At 39.6% G+C, this 21711-nt stretch overlaps 1 protein-coding gene and 1 long non-coding RNA gene across 2 annotated transcripts in view; both read left to right on the top strand.

The window, feature by feature from the left end:
• Positions 1 to 6734, top strand: part of LOC135972852 (serine/arginine repetitive matrix protein 2-like) — a 303518-nt gene extending 296784 nt beyond the window's left edge. Inside the window, exon 2 of the mRNA XM_065553040.1 lies at positions 5383 to 6734. The gene's annotated coding sequence lies outside the window, so the exon portion shown is untranslated. The remainder of the gene's footprint in view (positions 1 to 5382) is intronic.
• Positions 6735 to 7283: 549 nt separating this feature from the next.
• LOC135972854 (uncharacterized) lies at positions 7284 to 19505 on the top strand. The gene is made up of 2 exons (XR_010589414.1): positions 7284 to 7876; positions 8921 to 19505. It is a non-coding gene; the product is annotated as an uncharacterized LOC135972854 (long non-coding RNA).
• The last annotated feature ends 2206 nt before the right edge of the window (positions 19506 to 21711 follow it).

Genomic DNA, 21711 nt, shown 5'->3' with positions numbered 1-21711 from the left:
ACAGCAGGGTGTTAACTTCTGTTGGCATGGACTGGGTGGAGTGCAGACAGATGGATATGGGGTCAGGGACCACAGGCCTTGCACAGCCCATGGGAGAAACAATAATATTAAAAGGCCTTTACTGGAAATGCATAAAGATCTGCAAAGGCATCAGGCATGTCAGTTCTGCGCAGATCACTATGGCAGCCAATGCCATGGTGACACACCACTATTGGGGAGGGGAGAGAAACCCAGGCTTCAGCCTAGCAACAGTGAGCAGACCAATCCTGTTGCCAGCACGTTGTCATAACAGCCAGAAGGCTGGTCCAATGAAAAGGATGGTGTGGGATGAGATTAAGGAGAACAAAGGGACTGTAATAGTCACGTGGCTGGTGCGGTCCAGGCATGTTTAAGGGCTGTGGGAAATTCCAGCGAGTTCTGGCAATAAACGAGATCCGGCACATCTCTCCCTCCCTCTTCCACCTCCTTGCAGCTGGGAACCAAGGGCGCTATCCTGCTTTCTATTGAAACTATTGGGAGTTTGGCCATTAATTTCAGTGGTAGCAGGACTGGGTCCAAGACATGTGGCCCATCACCCTAAATTAGCTTATGTAACATTATGGAATTACTCTATTAAAAACAACTGCACAGCACAGATATCACTAGCCCCCTTCTCCTCCACCAAAAGGAGGTTGAGTGTTTTAGTTTCCTCATTTTTTAAATTGATGAGTGGGGACGGTATAATACCCACCACTGTACAAGGGAGTTCAGATGCTTAACTGTCTATAAAGTGCTTTTAAATCCTCAGATTAAGGAACAGTTCTGTCCCTTGCCCCATATCTATACATTGCTGGTTCCTAGAGCATTTTGGTCCCTGGAGCAGCTCATAATAAAGCCACCTTTACATCCTTCCTCCCCCTGGGTTCCTCTGCTGCAGCACAGAATCTCAACTAAAAGGTGTAAGATTGGGGGGAAATATTGTTATTCTACTGCCTCAATCCTGCAAGAAAAACATAAGCCTGTTCCAGATAAATTAATGTGATATTACAAATTCAGCACTGTCAGGAGGAAAACTGGGTGGAAAGAGGGATGAGTACAAGTATCTTTCAAGACTAGAGAGAATGTTGCCAACAGTTTAAAGTGGGGACTGGAGAGTCAGAAGTTCAGGGTTTGATCTCCACCGTACCATGCATAAATCTCGACCTCTGTAAAATGTGACATGTTTCACGTGAGGTTTTGTTAATTTAGTTTTTGCAAAGATGGAGTTTTCCTACCCATGTGAAAGGTAGGAATTTATTTAATCTATCATTTCCTTTAGTAACCAGCACTTTAGTAGTAGCACCAATGTCTGGTTAGGATCCTGAAGCTGGACCAGTTGAAGCAGTTTGAGATGGCTCTTGATTTCTGTGTTCTTGACTTTGCTTGAGGAGGGGTAGGAGAAAACAGGAAATGAAAATTTACCTCACACACAGAAATACGACTCTGCATCTAGTGAGTCTTTAGGCAAGCGTTGGAGGTGGTTGTTAGCAAAGCTCAAATGTGGATAGACAAGACTAAACAAGCAGGAATGCAGAGGGAGAGGGGGGCCTCTCCCATGTTTATGGTTTTGTAATCATTCTTGAGATCTGAACTTCTTTCATTGGCTGTTCCCACAGCAACCCTTGCAGGGAAAAGGTCAAAGGTTGATGAATGTTGGCAGGTAAATGACCCTGAGTGATGGATGATCCTGTGTCTATGCTGTAAACAAAGCTTGAGTTATGCCTGCTTTGCTGTGTGGGGGAGGAACTGTGTTTAGCTTCACAGCACTGTATGACTCACATGGTGGAATGCAGAGGAGAGGGCCTTATTTAGAGCAAAACCAACAAAGAGTCTGGTGGCACCTTAAAGACTAACAGATTTATTTGGGCATAAGCTTTCGTGAGTAAAAACCTCACTTCTTCGGATGCAAGTGAGGTTTTTACTCACGAAAGCTTATGCCCAAATAAATCTGTTAGTCTTTAAGGTGCCACCAGACTCTTTATTTAGAGCAGGAGTTCTCAACCTTTTTCTTTCTGAGCCCCTCCCCCAACATGCTACAAAAACTCCACGGCCCACCTGTGCCGCAATAACTGGTTTTCTGCATATAAAAGCCAGGGTGGCATTAGGGGATAGGAAGCAGGGCAATTGCCACAGGGGCCCCCATGAAGCTACATTGCTCAGGCTTCAGCTTCAACTCCAACTCCAGGTGGCAGGCTCGGGGACCTGGGCTTCAGTCCCATGCAGTGGGACTTCGGCTTTCTGCCCTGGGCCCCAGTGAGTCTAATGCTGGCCCTGCTTGAGGCCCCCTAGGGGGGCCCCTGAACCCTGGTTGAGAACTACTGATTTAGAGCATTTAACCTTCAAAATGCTTTACAGTCCTTAACTAACACAGTATTATCTCCATTTTATAGATTGACCTGCCCAGAGGTATAGAGCTGCCATTTTCTTGCCCAGACTACACCTCTCTCTTGGGAAGAAGCTTCGTTTTGGGATTAAAGCAAATATCCTAGTCACAAGTCTGTTTGCTCCCAGCTCTGCCACTGACTCACTGTGTGACTTTAGGCAAATTCCTTGGCCACTCTGCACCTTAGTTTTCCCATCTGGAAAATGAGTCCGATGGGGTTGGGGATAATGACAGAATAGTGTGGAGCTTTAAGAGAATTCTGATTTATGGCAACCATCTATCTCAAAAGATAATGGTATAAGTGACAAACAAACAATTCAGATACTGATTAAATTGCTAGAGAACAGCAAAGTGTCATTTTCATTATAGCAATTAGTGATGAGTATTGAGTATTATCTAGACTTTAGCTGGAAGTTAAAGCCAGACAAATACCAATTAGAAATAAGGCACACATTTTTAACTGTGAAGGTGATTAACCACTGGGGAAAAAAATACCCACAGAAATGGTGGATTCTCTCTCTTGTCTTCAAATGCATTTCTAGAAGATGTTTTAGTCAAACACATATGTGACATCCTCAGGGCCATGCAGGTAGTATATATATTGTGTGGATGTGTCCCACATAACGCACAGAGAACTGCATCTGCAACCCAATGATGGTAAATAGGTTGAGAACCACTGAGCTATATCTTTGATGTGAGAAAAGAGAAAAAGGCCAGTGGGAAGAGCTCTGATTTTTAATACGGTGGGGCAGCTTGTGATGGGATACATACAAGGTCTCTTGGCCTTTTGTTTGTATACAAACACATTTTTGTTCCAGGCTAACTGCCAGTAGTGCCTTGGTTGCTGACATCCGGAAGTAGCATGAAGGTCAGATGTAGGTATGTCTGAACCGCCTCTAGAGATTATTATTAGAGAACTGACCCAAACAACAAAGTTGAGATGTGGGTTCAAATTTCCACCAAAGTTCAGACCTGTTTTGATCCATGGATTTTATTTGTGTCCATCTCTAGTTATTATTGGGGTTGGGAGACCAAACGTCTGAAGGAATATAAGCACTTACATAATGTAGTGCTAAGACTCTAATTTAGTTCAGTGGACTTTGGATCAAGTGCCATGTGCGTCAGTAGGGACAGGTGGTTTTAACGCAGTTGTTCCAATCCTACGAGACCCCATTTGAAAAACGAAAAATCAGATTCACCTTTTTTTAGAGGTTCCTTTAAATAGCAAGAGCTGCAGGCTGATTAGCTCACCCAACTGATCTCACTGCATTGCAGCACAAGGAGGGGGAAGGGAGATATGCTGCAATGTTACAGATACTGTCCTTAGCTTAGACGAGACTAGAGCTCCCTTCCTCCCAGGGGTAGCTCATCCCATCTTTGTCACTTCTTCATCCTCAATGAAGTTAATTTATTTGTTATAATGAGGTTGTTGTTTGATGATGATGTCTTTAAATTTTATTATATTAGACCAGAGGTGGGCAAACTATGGTCTGCGGGCCACATCCAGCCCGTGGGACCGTCCTGCCTGGCCCCCAATCTCCTGGCCCGGGAGGCTACCCCCGGCCCCTCCCCCACTGTTCTCCCTTCCCCACAGCCTCAGTTCGCTCCACTGCAGGCGCAATGCTCTAGGCGGTGGGGCTGTGAGCTCCTGAGGCACCGCAGCTGCAGAGCCCGGCCTGATTTGGTGCTCTGAGCTGCGTGGTGGCAGCAGCGGTGGATAGAGGGCAGGAGGCGGGGATGCGGATAGGGGTCGGACCGGTCGGAGGGGAATACGGGGTTGAATGGGGGCAGGAGTCCCAGGGGGGCAGTCAGGAAGGAGGGGGGGTAGGATGGGGAGGCAGGGGTTCTGGGGGCGGTCAGGGGACAGGGAGTGGGTGTGTATGGATGGGGCAGGGGCAGGGCTGGCTCCAGCTGTTTTGCCGCCCCAAGAGGCTGAAGATCCGGACGTACCGCACCTTTCCATTGGCTGCCCCAAGCACCTGCTTCCTTCGCTGGTGCCTGGAGCCAGCCCTGGGCAGGGCACCCGGGGGGGCCGTCAGGGAACAGTGGGGATTGGATGGGGCAGGAGTCTGGGGGTGGCACAACCCCCTCCCTAACCAGCCCTCCATACAATTTACGAAACCCAATGCGGCCCTCAGGCCAAAAAGTTTGCCAGCCCCTGTATTAGACAAAAAGAACAGGAGTACTTGTGGCACCTTAGAGACTAACAAATTTATTTGAGCATAAGCTTTCGTGGGCTACATCCCACTTCTTCGGATGCATTTGTTAGTCTCTAAGGTGCCACAAGTACTCCTGTTCTTTTTGCGGATACAGACTAACACAGCTGCTATTCTGAAACCTGTATTAGACAGTACCTTGTCCGGAAGTATGCTTTATAAATAAAATTATTATATTGTAGGAACTATCTATCCATCCAAGCCCAATACATATCTGTACAATCCTATTTGTACAGGACCAACATTTCAAAAGAGTTCAAGTGCTCAGTTTCCACAGTTGGGCTCAGATTTTCTCCAAATAATTCTGCCTCCCATTTAGGCACTGAAATAAGGGCCCAGCTTTTCAAAAACACGCAATATCCTTCTATTCCTGCTGTGACACTTGTGAATGGATTTATTCTAAAGAGCTCATCTCCCAGTGTGCTGATCCATTTGGGAAATCTGGCCGTGATTATGGATGCTGAGCCTGGCTCAAAATTTGGCCTACCTAGCCAATCACTGCGCTGCCTAGGTCCTGCAGCTCTTGCTCACCTGAGTAGTCCCAACTCAGGCTTCAATACAAATGAGTTGTATTGGAATTAAGGCAAACTCTTCATGTCCGGTCTCCCCACCAGCTACTTAGTATTAATGGGAGTTGGAGGGAAACTCCACCATACAGGAAGTTCTGCAGAGATGCTGCACCAGCTCTTGTAGCTCCCACTTCAATCCCACCTCTGCTCCAACTTCCACCACCACACTTACTCCCACCTATTTTATTCTGTATAGGTTCTTATATGGCACTCATCACAGCCTCATGGTCTCAGACACCATCCGATGGTTCAGAGACATCTACTCCGAACACATCACCAGACATCAACAGTACCAGGAGGGGTGAGCCAGAGTGACTTTGTGCATCAATTATGAGAAAGGGACTGAGAGACTTTTTCCGTTGGACCATATGAACTGGAACCATAAACTCACTGAACGTTAAATCTCACCAAACGAGGGTCAATCCATCCTCATCATCGTATCCACTCATTATGCTCCACACTTGAACATAGCCATCATATGAACAACATATCCTCATATCTCAATGTCTGTACTTTGACCCGTTAATCATTTACCCCCAATTGGGGATATTGCAGATTATGTATTCCTTGCACCATCCGATCTTAAACCGAACTTCGCACTCCTTGATAATCTGTACATTATTCCCTGATAACCAGAAACTTCTACGCTTAAATTCTGTACCGTTCATGTTTTTTAAACATCTTAATAAATTTTTTAAATCTGAATCCCTTCCAGTAGTGCATTATGCAATGTGACTTCACATCTATCATGTGGGGTTTGTTCTCTAATCCTCTCCCCAGGGAAAGAAGCATGTGAAGTGGAATGTCTTGGCAGGGTTTGTTTATTTAAATATATTGCTATGTATTTATGTTAGAGAAATGCACTTGCACTTGGAGCAGAAGACAGTAAAGCTTGAGATGGTCCTTAATTCCTGGGGGAATTAATTCCACAGTCTTGGTCGGACCAGCCCCCCAAGAATATTCTGTCTCCAGAACAGAGGAGCTGCAGAAGAGGGAACGAGGGTTTTCTATAATACCTTTCATGCTCCAGTTGCTGCTGCAATGCAGTGAAAATGGCTGAGACAGCCCTAAAAGGAAAATGCTTGATAAAGTTGATTCTTTCCCGTCTCCCTCATTTAATAAACTTTTATATGCACTAGAGCTGGGAGGTGAAACTGAACATCTGAGGCAAGAATGTTAGAGATGAGGCACCCAGAGGTATGGCCTGGAGTTTGCTCACAACTTTGCATTCTGTTTTCATCTAGTGCTGCCAACGATTGACCTGCCCAGGTGGAGAGAGAGCTGAATGGGGGATGGTGAATCTGCAGACTGGGTTTCTGGTGCCTTCCTGATTGACAAAGAGTTATTGATTCAGCAGCAGAGCTCTCTGCCAGTTCTCTCCTTCCCCTCCCCCGCCACATCCTGTTTCCTGTCAAACTGCTGTTTGTCTTGCCAGGTCACTCAGTGTAATTGCATTTATAATCATGGCAGATCCATTTTCCCTGCTACTAAATAATTCATGTGTTCAAAAGATGAGGTCTTTCTGATCATTCTAGTGGTCTGCTTAGAACGATGTCTTTTTTTTTTTTTTTTAAGGGGCTATAGAATATTTCCACCAGCTTTTCAACAGATTACGATTTTGACAGCATTATTAATTCTAATTAGTTTTTTTTGCTTCCTACAAAACAGGTTTCAGGAAGGGTTGTTATTCGTTATAGATGGTAAGGTCAGAAAAAGACATAGATTGTTGTGACAAAAAGAGTGGGCTGTGAGGTCATTGTGCTGTAAATAAAGGGTCCTTTGTTTGCTAAGCAAAATTTAATCTAGTCTAAGCAGCTTCTGTACCAATTTAACTATTGCAGTTAAAAGTGTGATTATGTCATTGAAAGAGTTACACTAGTATAAAGGTGCCAAAGAGCCATCTTCATGGGAAATTTACTAGTTACAGTTATCAGAGTAGCAGCCGTGTTAGTCTGTATCCGCAAAAAGAACAGGAGTACTTGTGGCACCTTAGAGACTAACAAATTTATTAGAGCATAAGCTTTCGTGGGCTACTGCATCCAAAGAAGTGGGCAGTAGCCCACGGAAGCTTATGCTCTAATAAATTTGTTAGTCTCTAAGGTGCCACAAGTACTCCTGTTCTAGTTACAGTTATACAGCCATAGTTCTGTTGGTATAACTCATTGTGGAAACCAGTATTTCCTGTGTGAAAGTGGGTTTTTTTCACTTTAGCTTAAATCTTTCCCCACGTGATGTAAGCAAAACCAAAAAAGGATTCTCTTATACCACAATGAGAGCATCCATATGGGAGCGATATAACGATATTGGTTTTAAATTCATGCCTTAGGTTATGCTGGAAAACCTTTCCCATGTAGATAAGGCCTAAATTGTCCTCAACATGCTCGTAACACTTGTAGCTTTGTATTATAAGAAATATAATCTATTCTCATGCTTCAGAGCTTCAGCTGGTCACCTGCAGAGGCTAGGAAGGAGTTATTTTCTCCTGATGCGCAATTGTAATCTGGGTTGTTTATTTTGTTTTCATCTCCCTTCTGAAGCATCAGCAATCAGGTCAGCCACAGCTAGAGACAGGTTACTAGTAGAGATGGACCAGTGCTCTCAGGCGGTACAGAAAATCTTCTGTCTTGGATGCCTGGCTATGGGTCTTGCTCACATGTTAAGAGTCGAACTGATCTCTACATTTGGAGTTGGTAAGGAATTTTCCCCAGGTCAGACTGTCAAGGTTCGGGGGAGGGGGTGTTCCTCTGCAGCATGAGGTGTGGATTGTTTGCTGTTATCATCTGGAAATACCTCACCTAATCAATTCTATGCTATTGCAGGAGCACTGGGCATTCATGGTGCCTCGGTTTCTCCTGTTCTCTACCTGTGGCACACAACAGTTTAGTCTCTTAAGGACTAATTCTTTAGTTTAAGTAAAGTTACTTGGCTTGGTAGGCATAAAAATGAATGGCCTGGGTTTAGGCAGAAGCTCAGACAAGATGATTTAATGGTCTCTTCTGGCCTTAAACTCTGTGAAACTAAATTTATGAGCTAACATATACCAGTATAAACACCTTTTAAACTGGTGTAACTAGATCCACACTAGGGGTTTGTACCACTTAAGTATACTATACTGGTATACTTGGAGCAACTTTTATGAGTAGATGATGTCTTATATATATTCCACATAAATGTGATGTCATCTAATTATTTTACTGGTGAAAAATACTTTCACCAGACATAAAGAATCTGAGAAATGAGGCTACACTATAGGAATGAATCCCACTTCATTTCAGCTTTCCCAGCATGGATAATTTGTGCGTGTCCCAAATTTAGGCTGTGGCAAGTTGAGACATATGGCCCAAAAGTTACAGTCCAGACACACTTCCACATTAACTCAAAGTCCCACGGTCACTCTGCCTTGCTTACTCTGTCACCCAAAGACCACGCCCAGACGCAGTACTGCATTCTCTGTTGTGTCTATTTTTTTCCTGTTACTCCTTTATGATTAGTAAATTGTGCAGGGAATCTTATAGGGTTTACAGAGAGCTGGTGTATGTGAATATTTTAGATGTTTTGCTCTAAAACTGAGTAGAGAACAGGTGGGTGTATATCTAGTAACTGCACAAGTAGCTGGGGTTGAGTCCATTTTGTCTCCATTTTAAAAAGGTCAAACCAAAACCATAGTGAAGACTGGAAGCCTTTCCAGCATGCAAGTTACATGGGGTTAAAGGATCATGTATTTATTAAAATAGAAACCAGTTTGGAAAAGCTGAGCAGATTAAAGCAGAGAGGGAAATGGATGACTGAAGTATGAAATGATTTGCAACAAAATCCTATTGAACATCGGACAGTACCAGGAGGGATGAGCTGGAGTGCGGATGAGAAGCACAGTAAGGAAAGTATCTGAAATATTTCCCAGATAGATTGTATTTTCCAAATGGACAACCTAACCTAATTCTCAATTACTGAGGGACAATCTTCACTCGTTGATATATTTTGCTTTCCACAACCACATCTCTGTACAACTTTTCGTGAGTGATGTACCTGAATACTTGGATGCTAATATCTAAATTGTATTCTTAAATTTATTCACCTAAGTTTGGGTTATTGCTGATTATGTATCATATGACTTTTAAAAACAAACTTTGTATTTGTGGATAATCTAAGCACTATACCCAGATGTACAGACACACTTTTGATATATATATATACACACACACACACACACATTTTTACTAATATGTGTGAACAAACAATTCTTACTAAAAACAAAGACAGACATTGTAAATGTTGCTTTTGCCTAAACCAAATGGTCTTGTTAGTATAATGGAAACAGATTAGAGCAGTTAGTGTTACTGAGCATGGTGGGAATGTAATAATATGAGCGCACACTTGAAGACTGCCACAACTCCTTATCTCAAAGCAAGGTCAAGCAACCAGTTGGGAGGGGTAAGGGGGGATTTTAAATCTGTTACACTGAATCTAAGTGAAAATATTTGCAGTAAATAACAAAATGCCTGGAATTGAAGTCTCCTGTGGCAGCAAATGTTTGCGTGTTGACAGAGATGTAAGTCGTTTGCTGGAAGCTGGGGAGTTCAGGAACAAAGTTTTGCAGGTAGAAGTTGGAAGATTCTGTGTTTTCTTTGCAAATATGATTTTAATGTTTGTTCCCCCTTGAGTCAGTAAAAATGGAATTAATCATTGCCCTCCTGACTTGGTGTGTAGCAGCAATTGTTAAAAAAGGCAAAAATTGCAGTTCTTAATATTACATGGTAAAACCTGTGACTTAATTTCATATCCAGTGTGAATGTGCCTTTAATTTCTCATTCTTTCAATGGCAAAATTGGAATCTAATGCTAGTGTGCTTTACTGCATGTTAAATAAAAGGCCCTGATCTACCCTCCCTGATTTTTCAATCATGTTATTTTCTCATCCTCAAAATATGCCTTTAGCTCCCGCTGTTCCTTTCAGAATCCAGTTCAAAGTTATCCTCCATGGTTTTTAAAAACATCCTTTGGTCCAGCTGGCTCTGCTCTGCTCTTCTGTAGATTCATGTTCTTATGAGAAAAAATCAGAATGTTCTTTTTTAAATGGGTTTCTAGCCCTCATGGTTGCAGTGAAAAGCTTGAAAATTACAAACATACCCTAAAGGCTCAGAAACCAAAAGGCAAATAAAAAGAAACCAAAATGTATTTGTCTTAAAAATCATGGTGTTTTTTTTTTTTTTAATTAGTCTAGTGAGGTGGTTTTAGGCCTGATTTGTGAGGCTTTTGTATGTTTGGGGTTGGCAATACTCAGTAGCTAGCATCGTATTGCTTGCCTTGTACTCCAGAATTAGAAGGAGAGCTTGTATGGCTACAACGTATCACTCTACACCCCAACTGGAAAGAATTGTTACTTGGGGGCGGAGGGGAGAGGGAGAATGTGTGTATTGAGAAATTCTGAGTCTCGGTCGAATCCTTCAGCTACTAGGCCACGTTGTATCTCAGGAGACTTGGCTTCTAGTCCTGAGTCGGCCACTGGTCTGCTGGGAAATTGAGGCACAGAGTAGGGAAGCAGTTTCCCCATTTGTAAAATGGAGATAATGATACTGACGTCCATTGTAAAGCACTATGAGATTAAAAGTCCTGTATAGGAACTAGTGTCTATGATTTATTGTATCTGGCAATATGTTTTTTTCCTTGGGAAAAAATATTTTTCTTCAGGATTTTGTGAGAGGAAATGCATATATTTGGGGGAACTTACTTTTTCTTGGAGAAATGCTCTTCTGGGGCAATTTGAAGTTGGGAAATACTTTTACTTGGGGGGGCGCTTTCATTTGGGCAAACAACTTTTCTTGAGGGGGATAATGCTGTCTTCAGCATATTGTGGGGCTGGGGAGGAAATGTGTTTACTTGGAGGTCTGGGAACCATTTGCATTTAGGCAAATGCATTTTCTTAAGGGAATCTTTGAGCAAAAGGCTTTTACTTGCAACATTCTGGGGAGACATTTTGAGGGAAATGCATTTGTTTTAGGTATAATTTTTTAAATTAAACGCTTATTTTCTACTGGGGGGATGCTTATTGTGTTTTACGGGCAAGCACTTGGATCCCACACTCTGGTTTCAGCAGGGAGAGAGGAGGTTAAGTTGCTTCCCTCGCCCCTCCTCCCACCTGAGTCATTGCAGCAGGGTGGGAGAGGAGCGCACATGCGCACTGCTTCACTGCGCCACTGTAGCCGTTGTTTTAGCCAGCCAGGAGCAGGCTGGGACCGGTTTGAGCCGGATAGAACCAGCCGTCCAACTCCCCCCGCCCATCGTCAGAAATAGCTACTGCGCCACAAGCAACCCGTGCTTCCTCACGCTAGATATCCCTCCGCCACTCAGTCTCCCTTCCCCCATGTCATTCGAGCGAGACTGGGTGTAAACACAGCGCATAGACCATAATCCTGAACTAAAGGCCCCCATTTCTGTGGGGGGCTCAGGTCCAGGCGCCCATCAGATTTATATAAGGATTATGCTCAATATGAGAGCGGGGGTGGGAGGGTGTATTACCTCAGAAAAGACTCCCAAATCTCATTGTTTGGTTCATTTTGAACAGATACAATTTTATCGTGAAGAGGCTTGAATACCTATAAGGGGCCTGGTCACTTAAAAATGGCAACTATATTTGTGTATAGAAACAATGGAGTAAATTTTACCTCAAAACTAACTCTAAAACGCTTTATTTTTTCTTTTTGTGTGTGTGAGCGAGACTTAAACTTATTGTCAGGCATTTTAAAAAGTTTGAGGGAAATTAACTCCTTAATTACTCAAAACTTCTGATTTTTGGGGAGGTTTATTTATGGCTGATTGAATTTTTGTGTGTGAAAGTTTACAGAAAACAAATGTTTGCGGGGGGGGGGAATGCTTTTACTAGATGGGAATCAAGAATTCGAGGAACCTTGTCTCTTTTTTTTTTTAAGTGACAAATGAGATTAAAATTGGATAATTTTCCTCAGAAGTAAGTCTAAATCCATCACATTTTGGAGCTGATTTTGAGGAATTTTGTGAGAGTTTTAATAATTTGCTGGCTTAGGTGCTCTTGAATGTTGAAATGATCAACCACAAGCAACTGGAGACAAATATTTTGCACCAGCAATGATTTTAAAACAATCCCACAAAGCCCCAGGATTTACTTTGTGATAATTACAAGCAACATATCTAGAAACAAACATACATATTAGGGTCATTTCACTAATTTGTAAGTGTTTGAAAAGATGCACAAACAGGATTTAAACCAGAGAGAGAATTCACAAAAAATAAAATTGCTTTTTGCTCAGAGGAAATCAGCATCAGACATAAGGGTTTACGAACCTTTATACAAATGTTGATTTTTTCCATACCTTATTGTTTTCCAGCTATAATAATGCTTATCAGCCTTAATTTAAATAAAATACCTTTTACAGAAAAAAAAAATTAAAAAATAACTCTCAATTTGAATTAATAGACCACACCTCATCCCTTTGAAAGTGTGACCAGAATTTAAAACTGGAATTTTTTTTTTTAAGCTGCAGAAAGTATCTACACTTTTTTTTGTTTTGTTATTAAATAATTTGATGGGTTTTCAAGATTTTTACAAATGAAATCTACAAGTCAGTATTTAAAAGTCTCTTTGGATGTATTCCTTTTCTCATCAACAGTCAAAATGTTTGTCTTGCTTAAAAATAGTAAAAGAAAGACAGTATCGCTGATATTAACATATACGAAGAATTAGTTTCCTCACTTAACAAATTCCTTATATATATAATCAAAGTTACTAAATCTACATAGTAAGTCTCTTAATTTACCATTTAAGTTTTCAAAAGCATCAGTCTTCACAAAGCAACAAAATAAGTTAATGAAGTTTTTAAAATTGAACCAGTGAGGTTATTAAAAAAAAAATCCTCCATTTGTTTGAGATGTATTTATTTTGAATAATGTGTTGACAAAAGTCCTTACAACATACATAATTAGTAATTTAAATATTGTAAATAAGGTCTTATAGTGGATGGTACAGCAAAATGCTTTAAAACATAAACTTAATGGAGAAATTTTCTGTTTAAATATCATGGCATTATAAGGACTCAGTGGGACTGTGAATTTTTATTAGAACTCATAGACTTACATTTATTTGACCAGATGCCAAAGTCTCATAATGGCTATTGCAAGCGGTAAACAAGGAGAACTATTCAGGCACATAGGTAGGTAGACTGGAAGTAAAATTATTTTCAAGCCATATAACATTATTTCTCCGTTAGTTGGAATATGGAATATACACCTTTGATCAAAACCTTTATCTAAAGGATTGTATTTGGCATTGTAGATCTTGTTTTTTACAAGAAAAAATGTAAACTCTCTATATAGGCCAAAACGTACTGTCATAGACACCATGATGCTGCATAAGAAAGATATGTTCAGCCTAAAGCTATGTATGTTTTTATTTAAAAAATGATAAAAAGAATTGAGAAGTTATTTTCATGCCTGGCTTTGTACACAGGATTTATTCCACTCATCTTAAAAAAAGAATTCAGTAAAATGATTTAGGATCTTGTTACAAATTCACTAGGGTGGCTCAGTCTAATAAACCCATTTACAGAGCAAAAAAACCTACATTTCTCCAGTGAACTAATTCCTTTCCTCCTTTCTAATTAAAAATTAATAAATCCACTCCTCTCGTTTCAGTGAATGGACATTGAAAAACGTTATAGAATTTTCAGGGATTATTTTTTGTGTTGATGTTCATGCAGTGTTTCCCCCTCCCCCTTAGCAGAGGAGGGGCGGAAGGAGATTCTATGCTGCAGTTAGTGAGTCTGTCACCAGTCTATAAAATGTCCTCCTCCCCACTTACTGTTAGAGTTGCAGGCAGGCGAGCTAGGGAGAAAGGGCAGGTGGAGAGGGAAATAAAACAGGGAAAGGGGAAACAGCCCAGGAATAGCTTTAAAAAAAGTTAACAAACTAGGTTAATAATCTATTGGAAACTATAGCTAATATTTTTTAAAGTAAATCAGTAAAGAGGATTTTACTCTTAAAATATTAATTATAGTTTGATAATTAAAAAGATATGGTTAACTAGTGCACCGCTGGTTTTTAAACCACTTAATGCTCTTAAAAACAGGAAATATGAAGATTTTTAATATGAAAGGCAATTGGAAGAGGAGAGAAGAATCAAAGAATCAGAAGTATTCAATAAGTTCAGGAGGGTGATCAGCGGAGGTTTGGGTAAAGGTTGAAAGAAAATGGGCATTTTAAATGCCTCCAAAATAAAAATTTAACCAAGAAAACCTTGAAGATAAATTTAAGAAAAAACAAGAAAAAAATTGAAGATTAAGAAAATGCTAAATTTTGAAATATAGATCTTGCATTTTAAAAAAAGGCAAAAGAAGAATTTAAAATTTGAAGATAAGAAAAAACAAGATTTAAAAAACGAAGATTAATTTAGAAGCAAAACAAGACAAAAATAAAATTGAAGATAAATTGAAACCCAAAATATGCTTTAAACCAGTTTGGGGTGAAAAAATATATTAAGAATGCTGGCTGTTTTTAAAACGCCAGATTAAGTCTGCTTCAAGCAGAAGAAAATATGAAGAAACAAAGATTTTATTTAAAAGGCAAAGTGATTTTTAGAAAAGAAAATATTAGAAACACAAGGTTGGGGAAGATTTTCAAGACAGGAGACTGAGAAGAGAGAAGGTTGTGGTTTGTTTTTTTTGGTAATATTAGAAGGCAGAAGGTAACTTAGAAGAGGACCCAGGAAAAGAGAAGAGAGAAGGGGAGTTGCATTTTAAAGATGAGCAAAATATATCTAACTATATATATTAGATTAGTTAAAAAATGTGAAGACAGGAGGGTGAAAAAAACTTACATTGATACTTGTAAAAAAATCTAAGGAGTAATATTTGCTGAAGAATTTAATCACTTAATGCAAGCTAGCTCAGTTTTTGTCATAAAAATCAAATTTACAAATTCATAGCATACTATAACTATTAATTCAAAGGACTTTGTGTATGAAAATTATTTCAAGATCAAGAATAATCTTTAAAAGATGTATTTTTTGTGTTGGACTAAGTGGAAAAAATTTGTCTTGGGCTAAAAAGTTAAAAAAAAAAAATAGCTGACAAAGGACTAGAATAAAACCAGCAGCCATTTTACATCTGATGCATTGATCAAGGCGGAATGTGGATTCAGTGAAGCTAGAAAGACAGGATTTCAAGGAGCCAGTGCAAATTGGTGAAGTTAGAGGGGGAAAAAGAGCCAGTGCAAATTGGTGAAACTAGAGGAAAAAAGAATCACGGAAAACAAGATCAAGCAAGAAATTTTTGAAATAATAGATTAGAGGCTTCTAGATCAAGATACCATTGTGAAAGGCAGAAGTGGAAAAATGAGTGAAGACAGCAATAATTTAACCTGTAGTTGGTAACCTACTTTCTCCTTGATTTCTTTAAAACACTATTTTCTTTGCTATACTCTTTATTAATAGTAATTTGTAAACGTGCTTATTGTTATGAGAGGGGGTTTGTTTGGAGTGGGTCAAGTCGTGGTGTGTCGTAGGTTTTTCTCTTTGCAGGCTTATTTACTCATTGCATCTTGTCTGGAAGCTAATGGGCAGTCTGCCAAGGCCTGGAGAGTGTGGTCATCTTCCCGAGTGTTTAGAAAACTGCTGGAATTTTCCTTTCGGCTTTAGGAGTGAGTGGTAGCTAGCGTCTGTATTGCTGTAACCCTACCCAAATTGGGGAAGTCGTGAGCCTGGTGGAGCGACAAGCATCTCTGGTGGCAGTGAAGTGTAAGCAAATCACATATAATTTTTTTAAAAAGATTATTGCCCAACAGAACAACAAACTTTGTTTGTTCACGTCTTAAAATATTGTAGGTTATGTATATTATTCCCCATATCCTTGGCTGTTCCTAGCAAGAGAAAATAAATGTATTTTTGCCACGCATTCTAGTGGGAAGGGAAAAGGCTTTTGTTAGTCTTGCTCAAAGTGTATTTTTTTTTCCTTGAAGGGAGGGGAAGGGGACCAGAAACTTCTTCAGTTTTTTTCCCTAGGTGTGTCTAGATCCTAGAGCCAGACGACTGGAGAGGTGCCAATGTAAAGGATAAAAGAGAACCAGTAATCAGGATAAAACCTCTATTGTATTGATGATGGCAGTGGTTTAGAAATGTGATTGACCTATATTGCAGCTGTAGATATCAATTCAAGTGTGTGGAGAAACTGGCCAGACAGAGGGAAAAGCAAGTTAATTACATTCTATTTTTATAAGTTTGGATTCTTCATAAAGTAATTTACATTTTTTTAATTATCAAACTATAAAGGTACGATTTTTTTGGGAGAGGGAAACCTTTTTGTGTATGTTGAAAAGGGTGGTGGTGGGTAGGGATAAAAACAAGCTTGTTTCTAGACTCTTTGCAGATACTATAGTTCCTATTGGCTTGGTTAGAAGTGTGGTTCTATCTACTGTGCTGTTGCGAGAACATTCCCCAGAGTCGGAGCAGCTTTTACCTTGGAAGAAAGGACAGTTTACCTAAAATGGAGTTGGAAAGTTGGATTGGAGCTTGTATTCAGGATTCATGGTCGTTCAGTCATCCTCTAAGGAGAATTTAAGAAGAGCTTGGCTAGTCCAAACTTGAAAGTTAAGTTTTCTCTAGTAAACAAACAAAACAGACAATCTTTGATACAGTATGTGTGTTGTGGGTGGAATTTTAGGTGCAGTTTTATATGGCTTGACATATTTGTGGGGGTGGGGCAACATAATCGTCTATATGTTCTTCAGAGTCTCTCCCTAAACTGCAGAAACATCCATAACTTTAGGACTGAAAAAAAGAATGTTCAGCTTCAATCCTGGCAAGTAATTCTCATAATGTAGCTTTAAATTGTTCTTGGGGAAGTACCCCATTGAGTAATTGGGAATGTTCACACAGGGCCCATATGCATGTATATACTTAAAATGCACACCGTGCTAAAGAGAATAGACAGAGAATAGACAACGTTAAAACTGTAACCCAGACTAACACAAAGTAGCTTGTTTAATTTTTTTTCCCTGTAGCATAAAACTTACCAAAAATACTCTCTCAGAAGTGGAAAGCTTCCACTAGTCCAAATTAACATGGACTTAAGATAAAAAACACACATTCAAATCCTTTCCTAACTATTAGGGTTGTGGTGTCTAGACGCATATTCTGGTGCATATCTGTAATTGTGGGAATCGGTTTGAAACCTTGGATATAGTGGTGTGTGGCTTTTTCTTTTTTTGGCATTTTTTTTCAGGTGCTTAATGTAACTTAATGCTACTGTAGAGACTTCAGAGAGAAAGAAGTTGCTTAATGACCCTGGTGTGATTCCTTCTGATGGTAGCTTGTGTATTTTTCAAGTAAGATTCTGCTTTCAGTTGTCTGTAACCTAGAAATGTGGGTTTGTTTGAGTGTAGGAATTATGCATTTTTATTTAGATTTTTTTTGTATTAAAAAATGCAACACAGTATGTTACACCATACTTGAAATCCTGTAAAACTCTCAAGTGCACTTACTGTCATAGTAAAAATAAATAAAAAAACGAAAGACCCAAGAGCAGATCAGTTATCAATGTAAACACAGTAATTTTTAAATTAAAACACAGTAATTAAAAAAACAAAAGTAAGAAACATAGTTGTAATGCGTTTAGTTTGAATGTGTCTTTCTTTTTGGGGTGGGGCATGGTGTGGGGAACAACTTTTGTCTTGTAGACATTTTTCAGATCCGCCATCAGAATCATAGCCCCAACGAGCCCTGAGAAAATATGGCCTCATAAATGCAGAGGGAACAGCTTCTTGGCGAATGATAAGTAAAGGCAGAAAAGATTCTAATATTCCTTACTACTTGATGGAAAAGGATCCCAGATGTTAACAAGTGAAAATCCAATGTGTCTACAAAAAAAAAAAGCCATAACCAATGAAACTGACAAATTTGAAGTAATAAGCATTGACTATCAATTATCTGATCAGAATATTTGCTCTAAGAAATCTCAAAATTATATGCAGTAAAGAGCAAATGGCCTTCTTGAAATACATAATTTCATTAAAGTTGAGTGAACAACAACTTCCACATCATTGCAATTAAATTGAAAGAAAATACCGGCAGAAAAAATGCATATGCAAATACATATGGCTTCTACCAAACTATTTGGTATGAATATTACCACCTAAATCTTATGGATTTGAAGAAAGAATATGAATTATTTTGAAACCACAATCTAATTTGGGATCAACTTTCACTACTGTTGGATTTGAGAGGAGGCTTGTGCTGTGTTCCACTGTTTACCTGAGACAGGTTTTCTGCACTATTAATGAGGAGTTTTGCTTCACTTCATCTGGGAGCTGAAAAAAACAAGCAGGCATCTATTACAGATAAGTTTATCAATTATATCCGCAGATATTGCATGTTAGGGAAATGTACTTTTTAAATGCTATGAAGCAGTGGAAGCCCTAAACATCTGAACTGGCATTTCTCATTCCCAGCCTTTAGCAGTGTGTGGAATGGGTATGAGGGACTTAACCTACCCCTGTGCCTATTCAGGGCTGCACTTCCACTTTCTAAATTCCTTTCTCCTCTGTGCACAGGCCACAGTTGGATTGTGCCCATCACCTACAGGCAGATGAGCATAGCAGCAATGCTGTGGTGCTTCCGAACAAACATGCAATGTATATCCTCCTTTGGAGGCTGAGCCTACTCTGGGCCTACAGTTTGAGAGCCTAAAATGCTATACCAAACAGCACATTATGCTGCCAAAAAACACACCTTATTTTTCTGCTATTTTGTAGCATTAAAATATATGCAGAAAACATGGGATTAAAAAAAAAAAAAGCTATAAAGGTACCTGTTAATAAAGTTACTGATGTGCTCTAAGAATAGACAGTTTGTCTTCATTTTTATTAATAAAAATGTGCTGTCAATGTTCTTTGTGTGTGGTTAGCTCTGGGGCAGTGTGGTGGGGGGATTCTTCTTTAATCTTTCAGAATCTTTCTCCAAGAACACCTGATCTTAATTGGACGGGAGCAGGAATTGAACAGAAGACCGAAATTCTTTTTTTATTCAGGCAGGAAAGTCTTTGCAGAATCTTTTCCTTCCCTCCCTCTCCACCCCTCTCTTCATCGAGACAAATGTAGATCAAGGTACTTGGCAATAGAAGTCCTATAATTAAGGAAAGTATCTGCCCAAGTAATGATTTCTAAAATGCTTTAAACTAGACCAGTGGGGGGCAAAACTTACCAATCAGAGTAAGTTCATAACGGTAAAATTTTGGCAATAAGACTTGCTTTGTCTCCAGAGCTAAAGTCCTGTTAAAATAAAAAAAAAAAAAAAAAAAAAGACTGACTTATAGTTGGGGGGGAAAACTTTTAACTGCACAATAATTTGTTAAATTTAACACTAGTCAGTTTGCATATTTAGAAATTTGCATGCTAACAATGCTTGCAACCATTTCCTTCAGTGCTAGTGACGCGACGTCTCATTTTCTACTTCTAATTAACATTAGCGGGGGAAATGGGCAATTTTTTTTTTTAAGTATCTTTCTTTGTAGAAGCTTCATTTCATAATGTATAGACCCTGATCCATCCCTTCATGAAGCTGTTCAGGATGATTTTGCTTGACATGCCTTGGCGCTTTCTTCTGTTCCCCACACCTTGTGTGTGTATGTGAAGGCCCCTGCAGTGAGTTAAACCTCTGTATCTTCAAACATTAACAGCATTTTTTTTTTTTTTTTTTTTTTTTTAATATCTGGACTGTGGCTGGGGTAGGGTGGGAGGGGCTCACAACTTGTTCTAGCTTTTCTTTTTACAGACTTCGCAGAGAATGCAGTGTCTGAAGCAGGTCTGGTCTGTTGGCAAGTAATGTGCAGTATGCTTGATCTGCTTGGGTAGAGCATTTGAATCGATTGAAATACGTGTCCCAAAGCTTTTGTCCATGTGTGGAGTAGTGATTGTTTGAAAGAAAAAAATACAGCTGAATGACACAAGTGCCTGTGTATTGAAAGGAGCTCTTTACCCTTGGAGTAAAATGCCCCGCAGCTTTAAGCAGTCGGTGTATGTGACTGAGATCCAAGTTCCTTTGGCTGTGCTGCTTTATTTAGGTAACTGCTTTTTGTTGTTGTTCCCTTTCTGAAGTGGGTGGGGGTAGGGGTAGGGGGTACTGAAGCCTTTAGTCTCTTCCAGATACATCTAAAACATCTCATTGACGAGAAATAAAAGCTTCCAAACAAGCAACAATCCTCCAGGAAACTAACTGGCAAGTGACATTTTAAATTCCACCAGTTTAGTGACCATTTTCAGTACCTTGCTTTTGTATGGGTCTCTTCCTTTCTTGGTTTTTTTAACAGTTCTTTTCAAGAAAATACCAAACAAGCCAGTCCCTCATGATGGGTCACAGAAGCCAACCCAGTAAGAATAGTTCTTATTTACTTTAGAACAAAAAATTTAATTCATTTTCATGGAGTTTACTGGGAATTTGGGGGTGGGGGAAGGTGGGGCAACCTAGTTTTAAGATTACTTTTCACAGACCTGTAGAAGGAGCAGCCAGACACAATGAATTGAAAATACCACAGTGGACAAAAAGCAAACAGGTGAATAAACTTTTCTGTATTTACCATAAGATAAAAAGATTCAAAAAAATTTGGAATCTCCTCCCCACCCACAATAAAAAATGGGGAAATAATTAACTTTTATCCAGCTTTATGCTGCAATTGCACCAATTTAAAATGAGAGACTGTATCTTTGAATCTTTTTAGGGATGTGGGTGGGGGAAAATGGGTTGAGACCTCTTTTGCTTAAGACTTTTGCAGGTGTCCCCATTTAAAGAAAAGGCTTTAAAAAGTAGGAGAACCATGGACCTTTACAGACATCTTGTGACAAAACTGACATGACGACAAAGCAGTTACATCAAGGTCACTCTTAAAATTACATGAATTTATTGAAGGCAAGGGGGTTGCACTTGTAATATAATCTTGCATATACTGAGGATATGTGCCTCAAAGGATGCTCTTTGCATTAACTATATATTGAGCAAGTTAATACATTACTTTTAAAGTAATGTTGAGTACCTTTTGTGTACTTATAGCCATGTTATCACTTCATGTAAACCCCCATTTAAAAACACTAATTCTCAGATCATGGCTTATACTTTAAAATGATGTAAATAGTTAAGGGAGGGGGAGGAGGGGATAAACCACAACCAGTTTTCGCTAGACTTTTTTTCCAGAAACCTGCTATTCAGTACCTAGTTCAGACTACACACAGCGCTTTTCCTCTTGCTTCAGCTGGTAGCATGGATCCTTGTCACTGGTATGCGGTTTTCTCTTAAGGTAAAATTTTAAAATGTAAGTCTACAAAAAAATTGGGATAATGTACTTTGCCTGGAACTCTCCTAACTTTGGAAGCTAACATCACATTTAAAAAATGTAATGATGCTTAATTATAAACTATTACTAAAATAGCTTTACCTTCAAATAACACTCAGAATAATATTGACAGGCAAAACCGTCCCAAAACTAAATAGTCAATCTAGACATAACAGATGGCAA

The sequence above is a fragment of the Chrysemys picta genome, chromosome 7 (assembly GCF_011386835.1).
Source record: "Chrysemys picta bellii isolate R12L10 chromosome 7, ASM1138683v2, whole genome shotgun sequence".
NCBI classification, from domain to species: Eukaryota; Metazoa; Chordata; order Testudines; family Emydidae; genus Chrysemys; species Chrysemys picta.
This window is presented reverse-complemented; position numbering and strand designations above follow the sequence as displayed.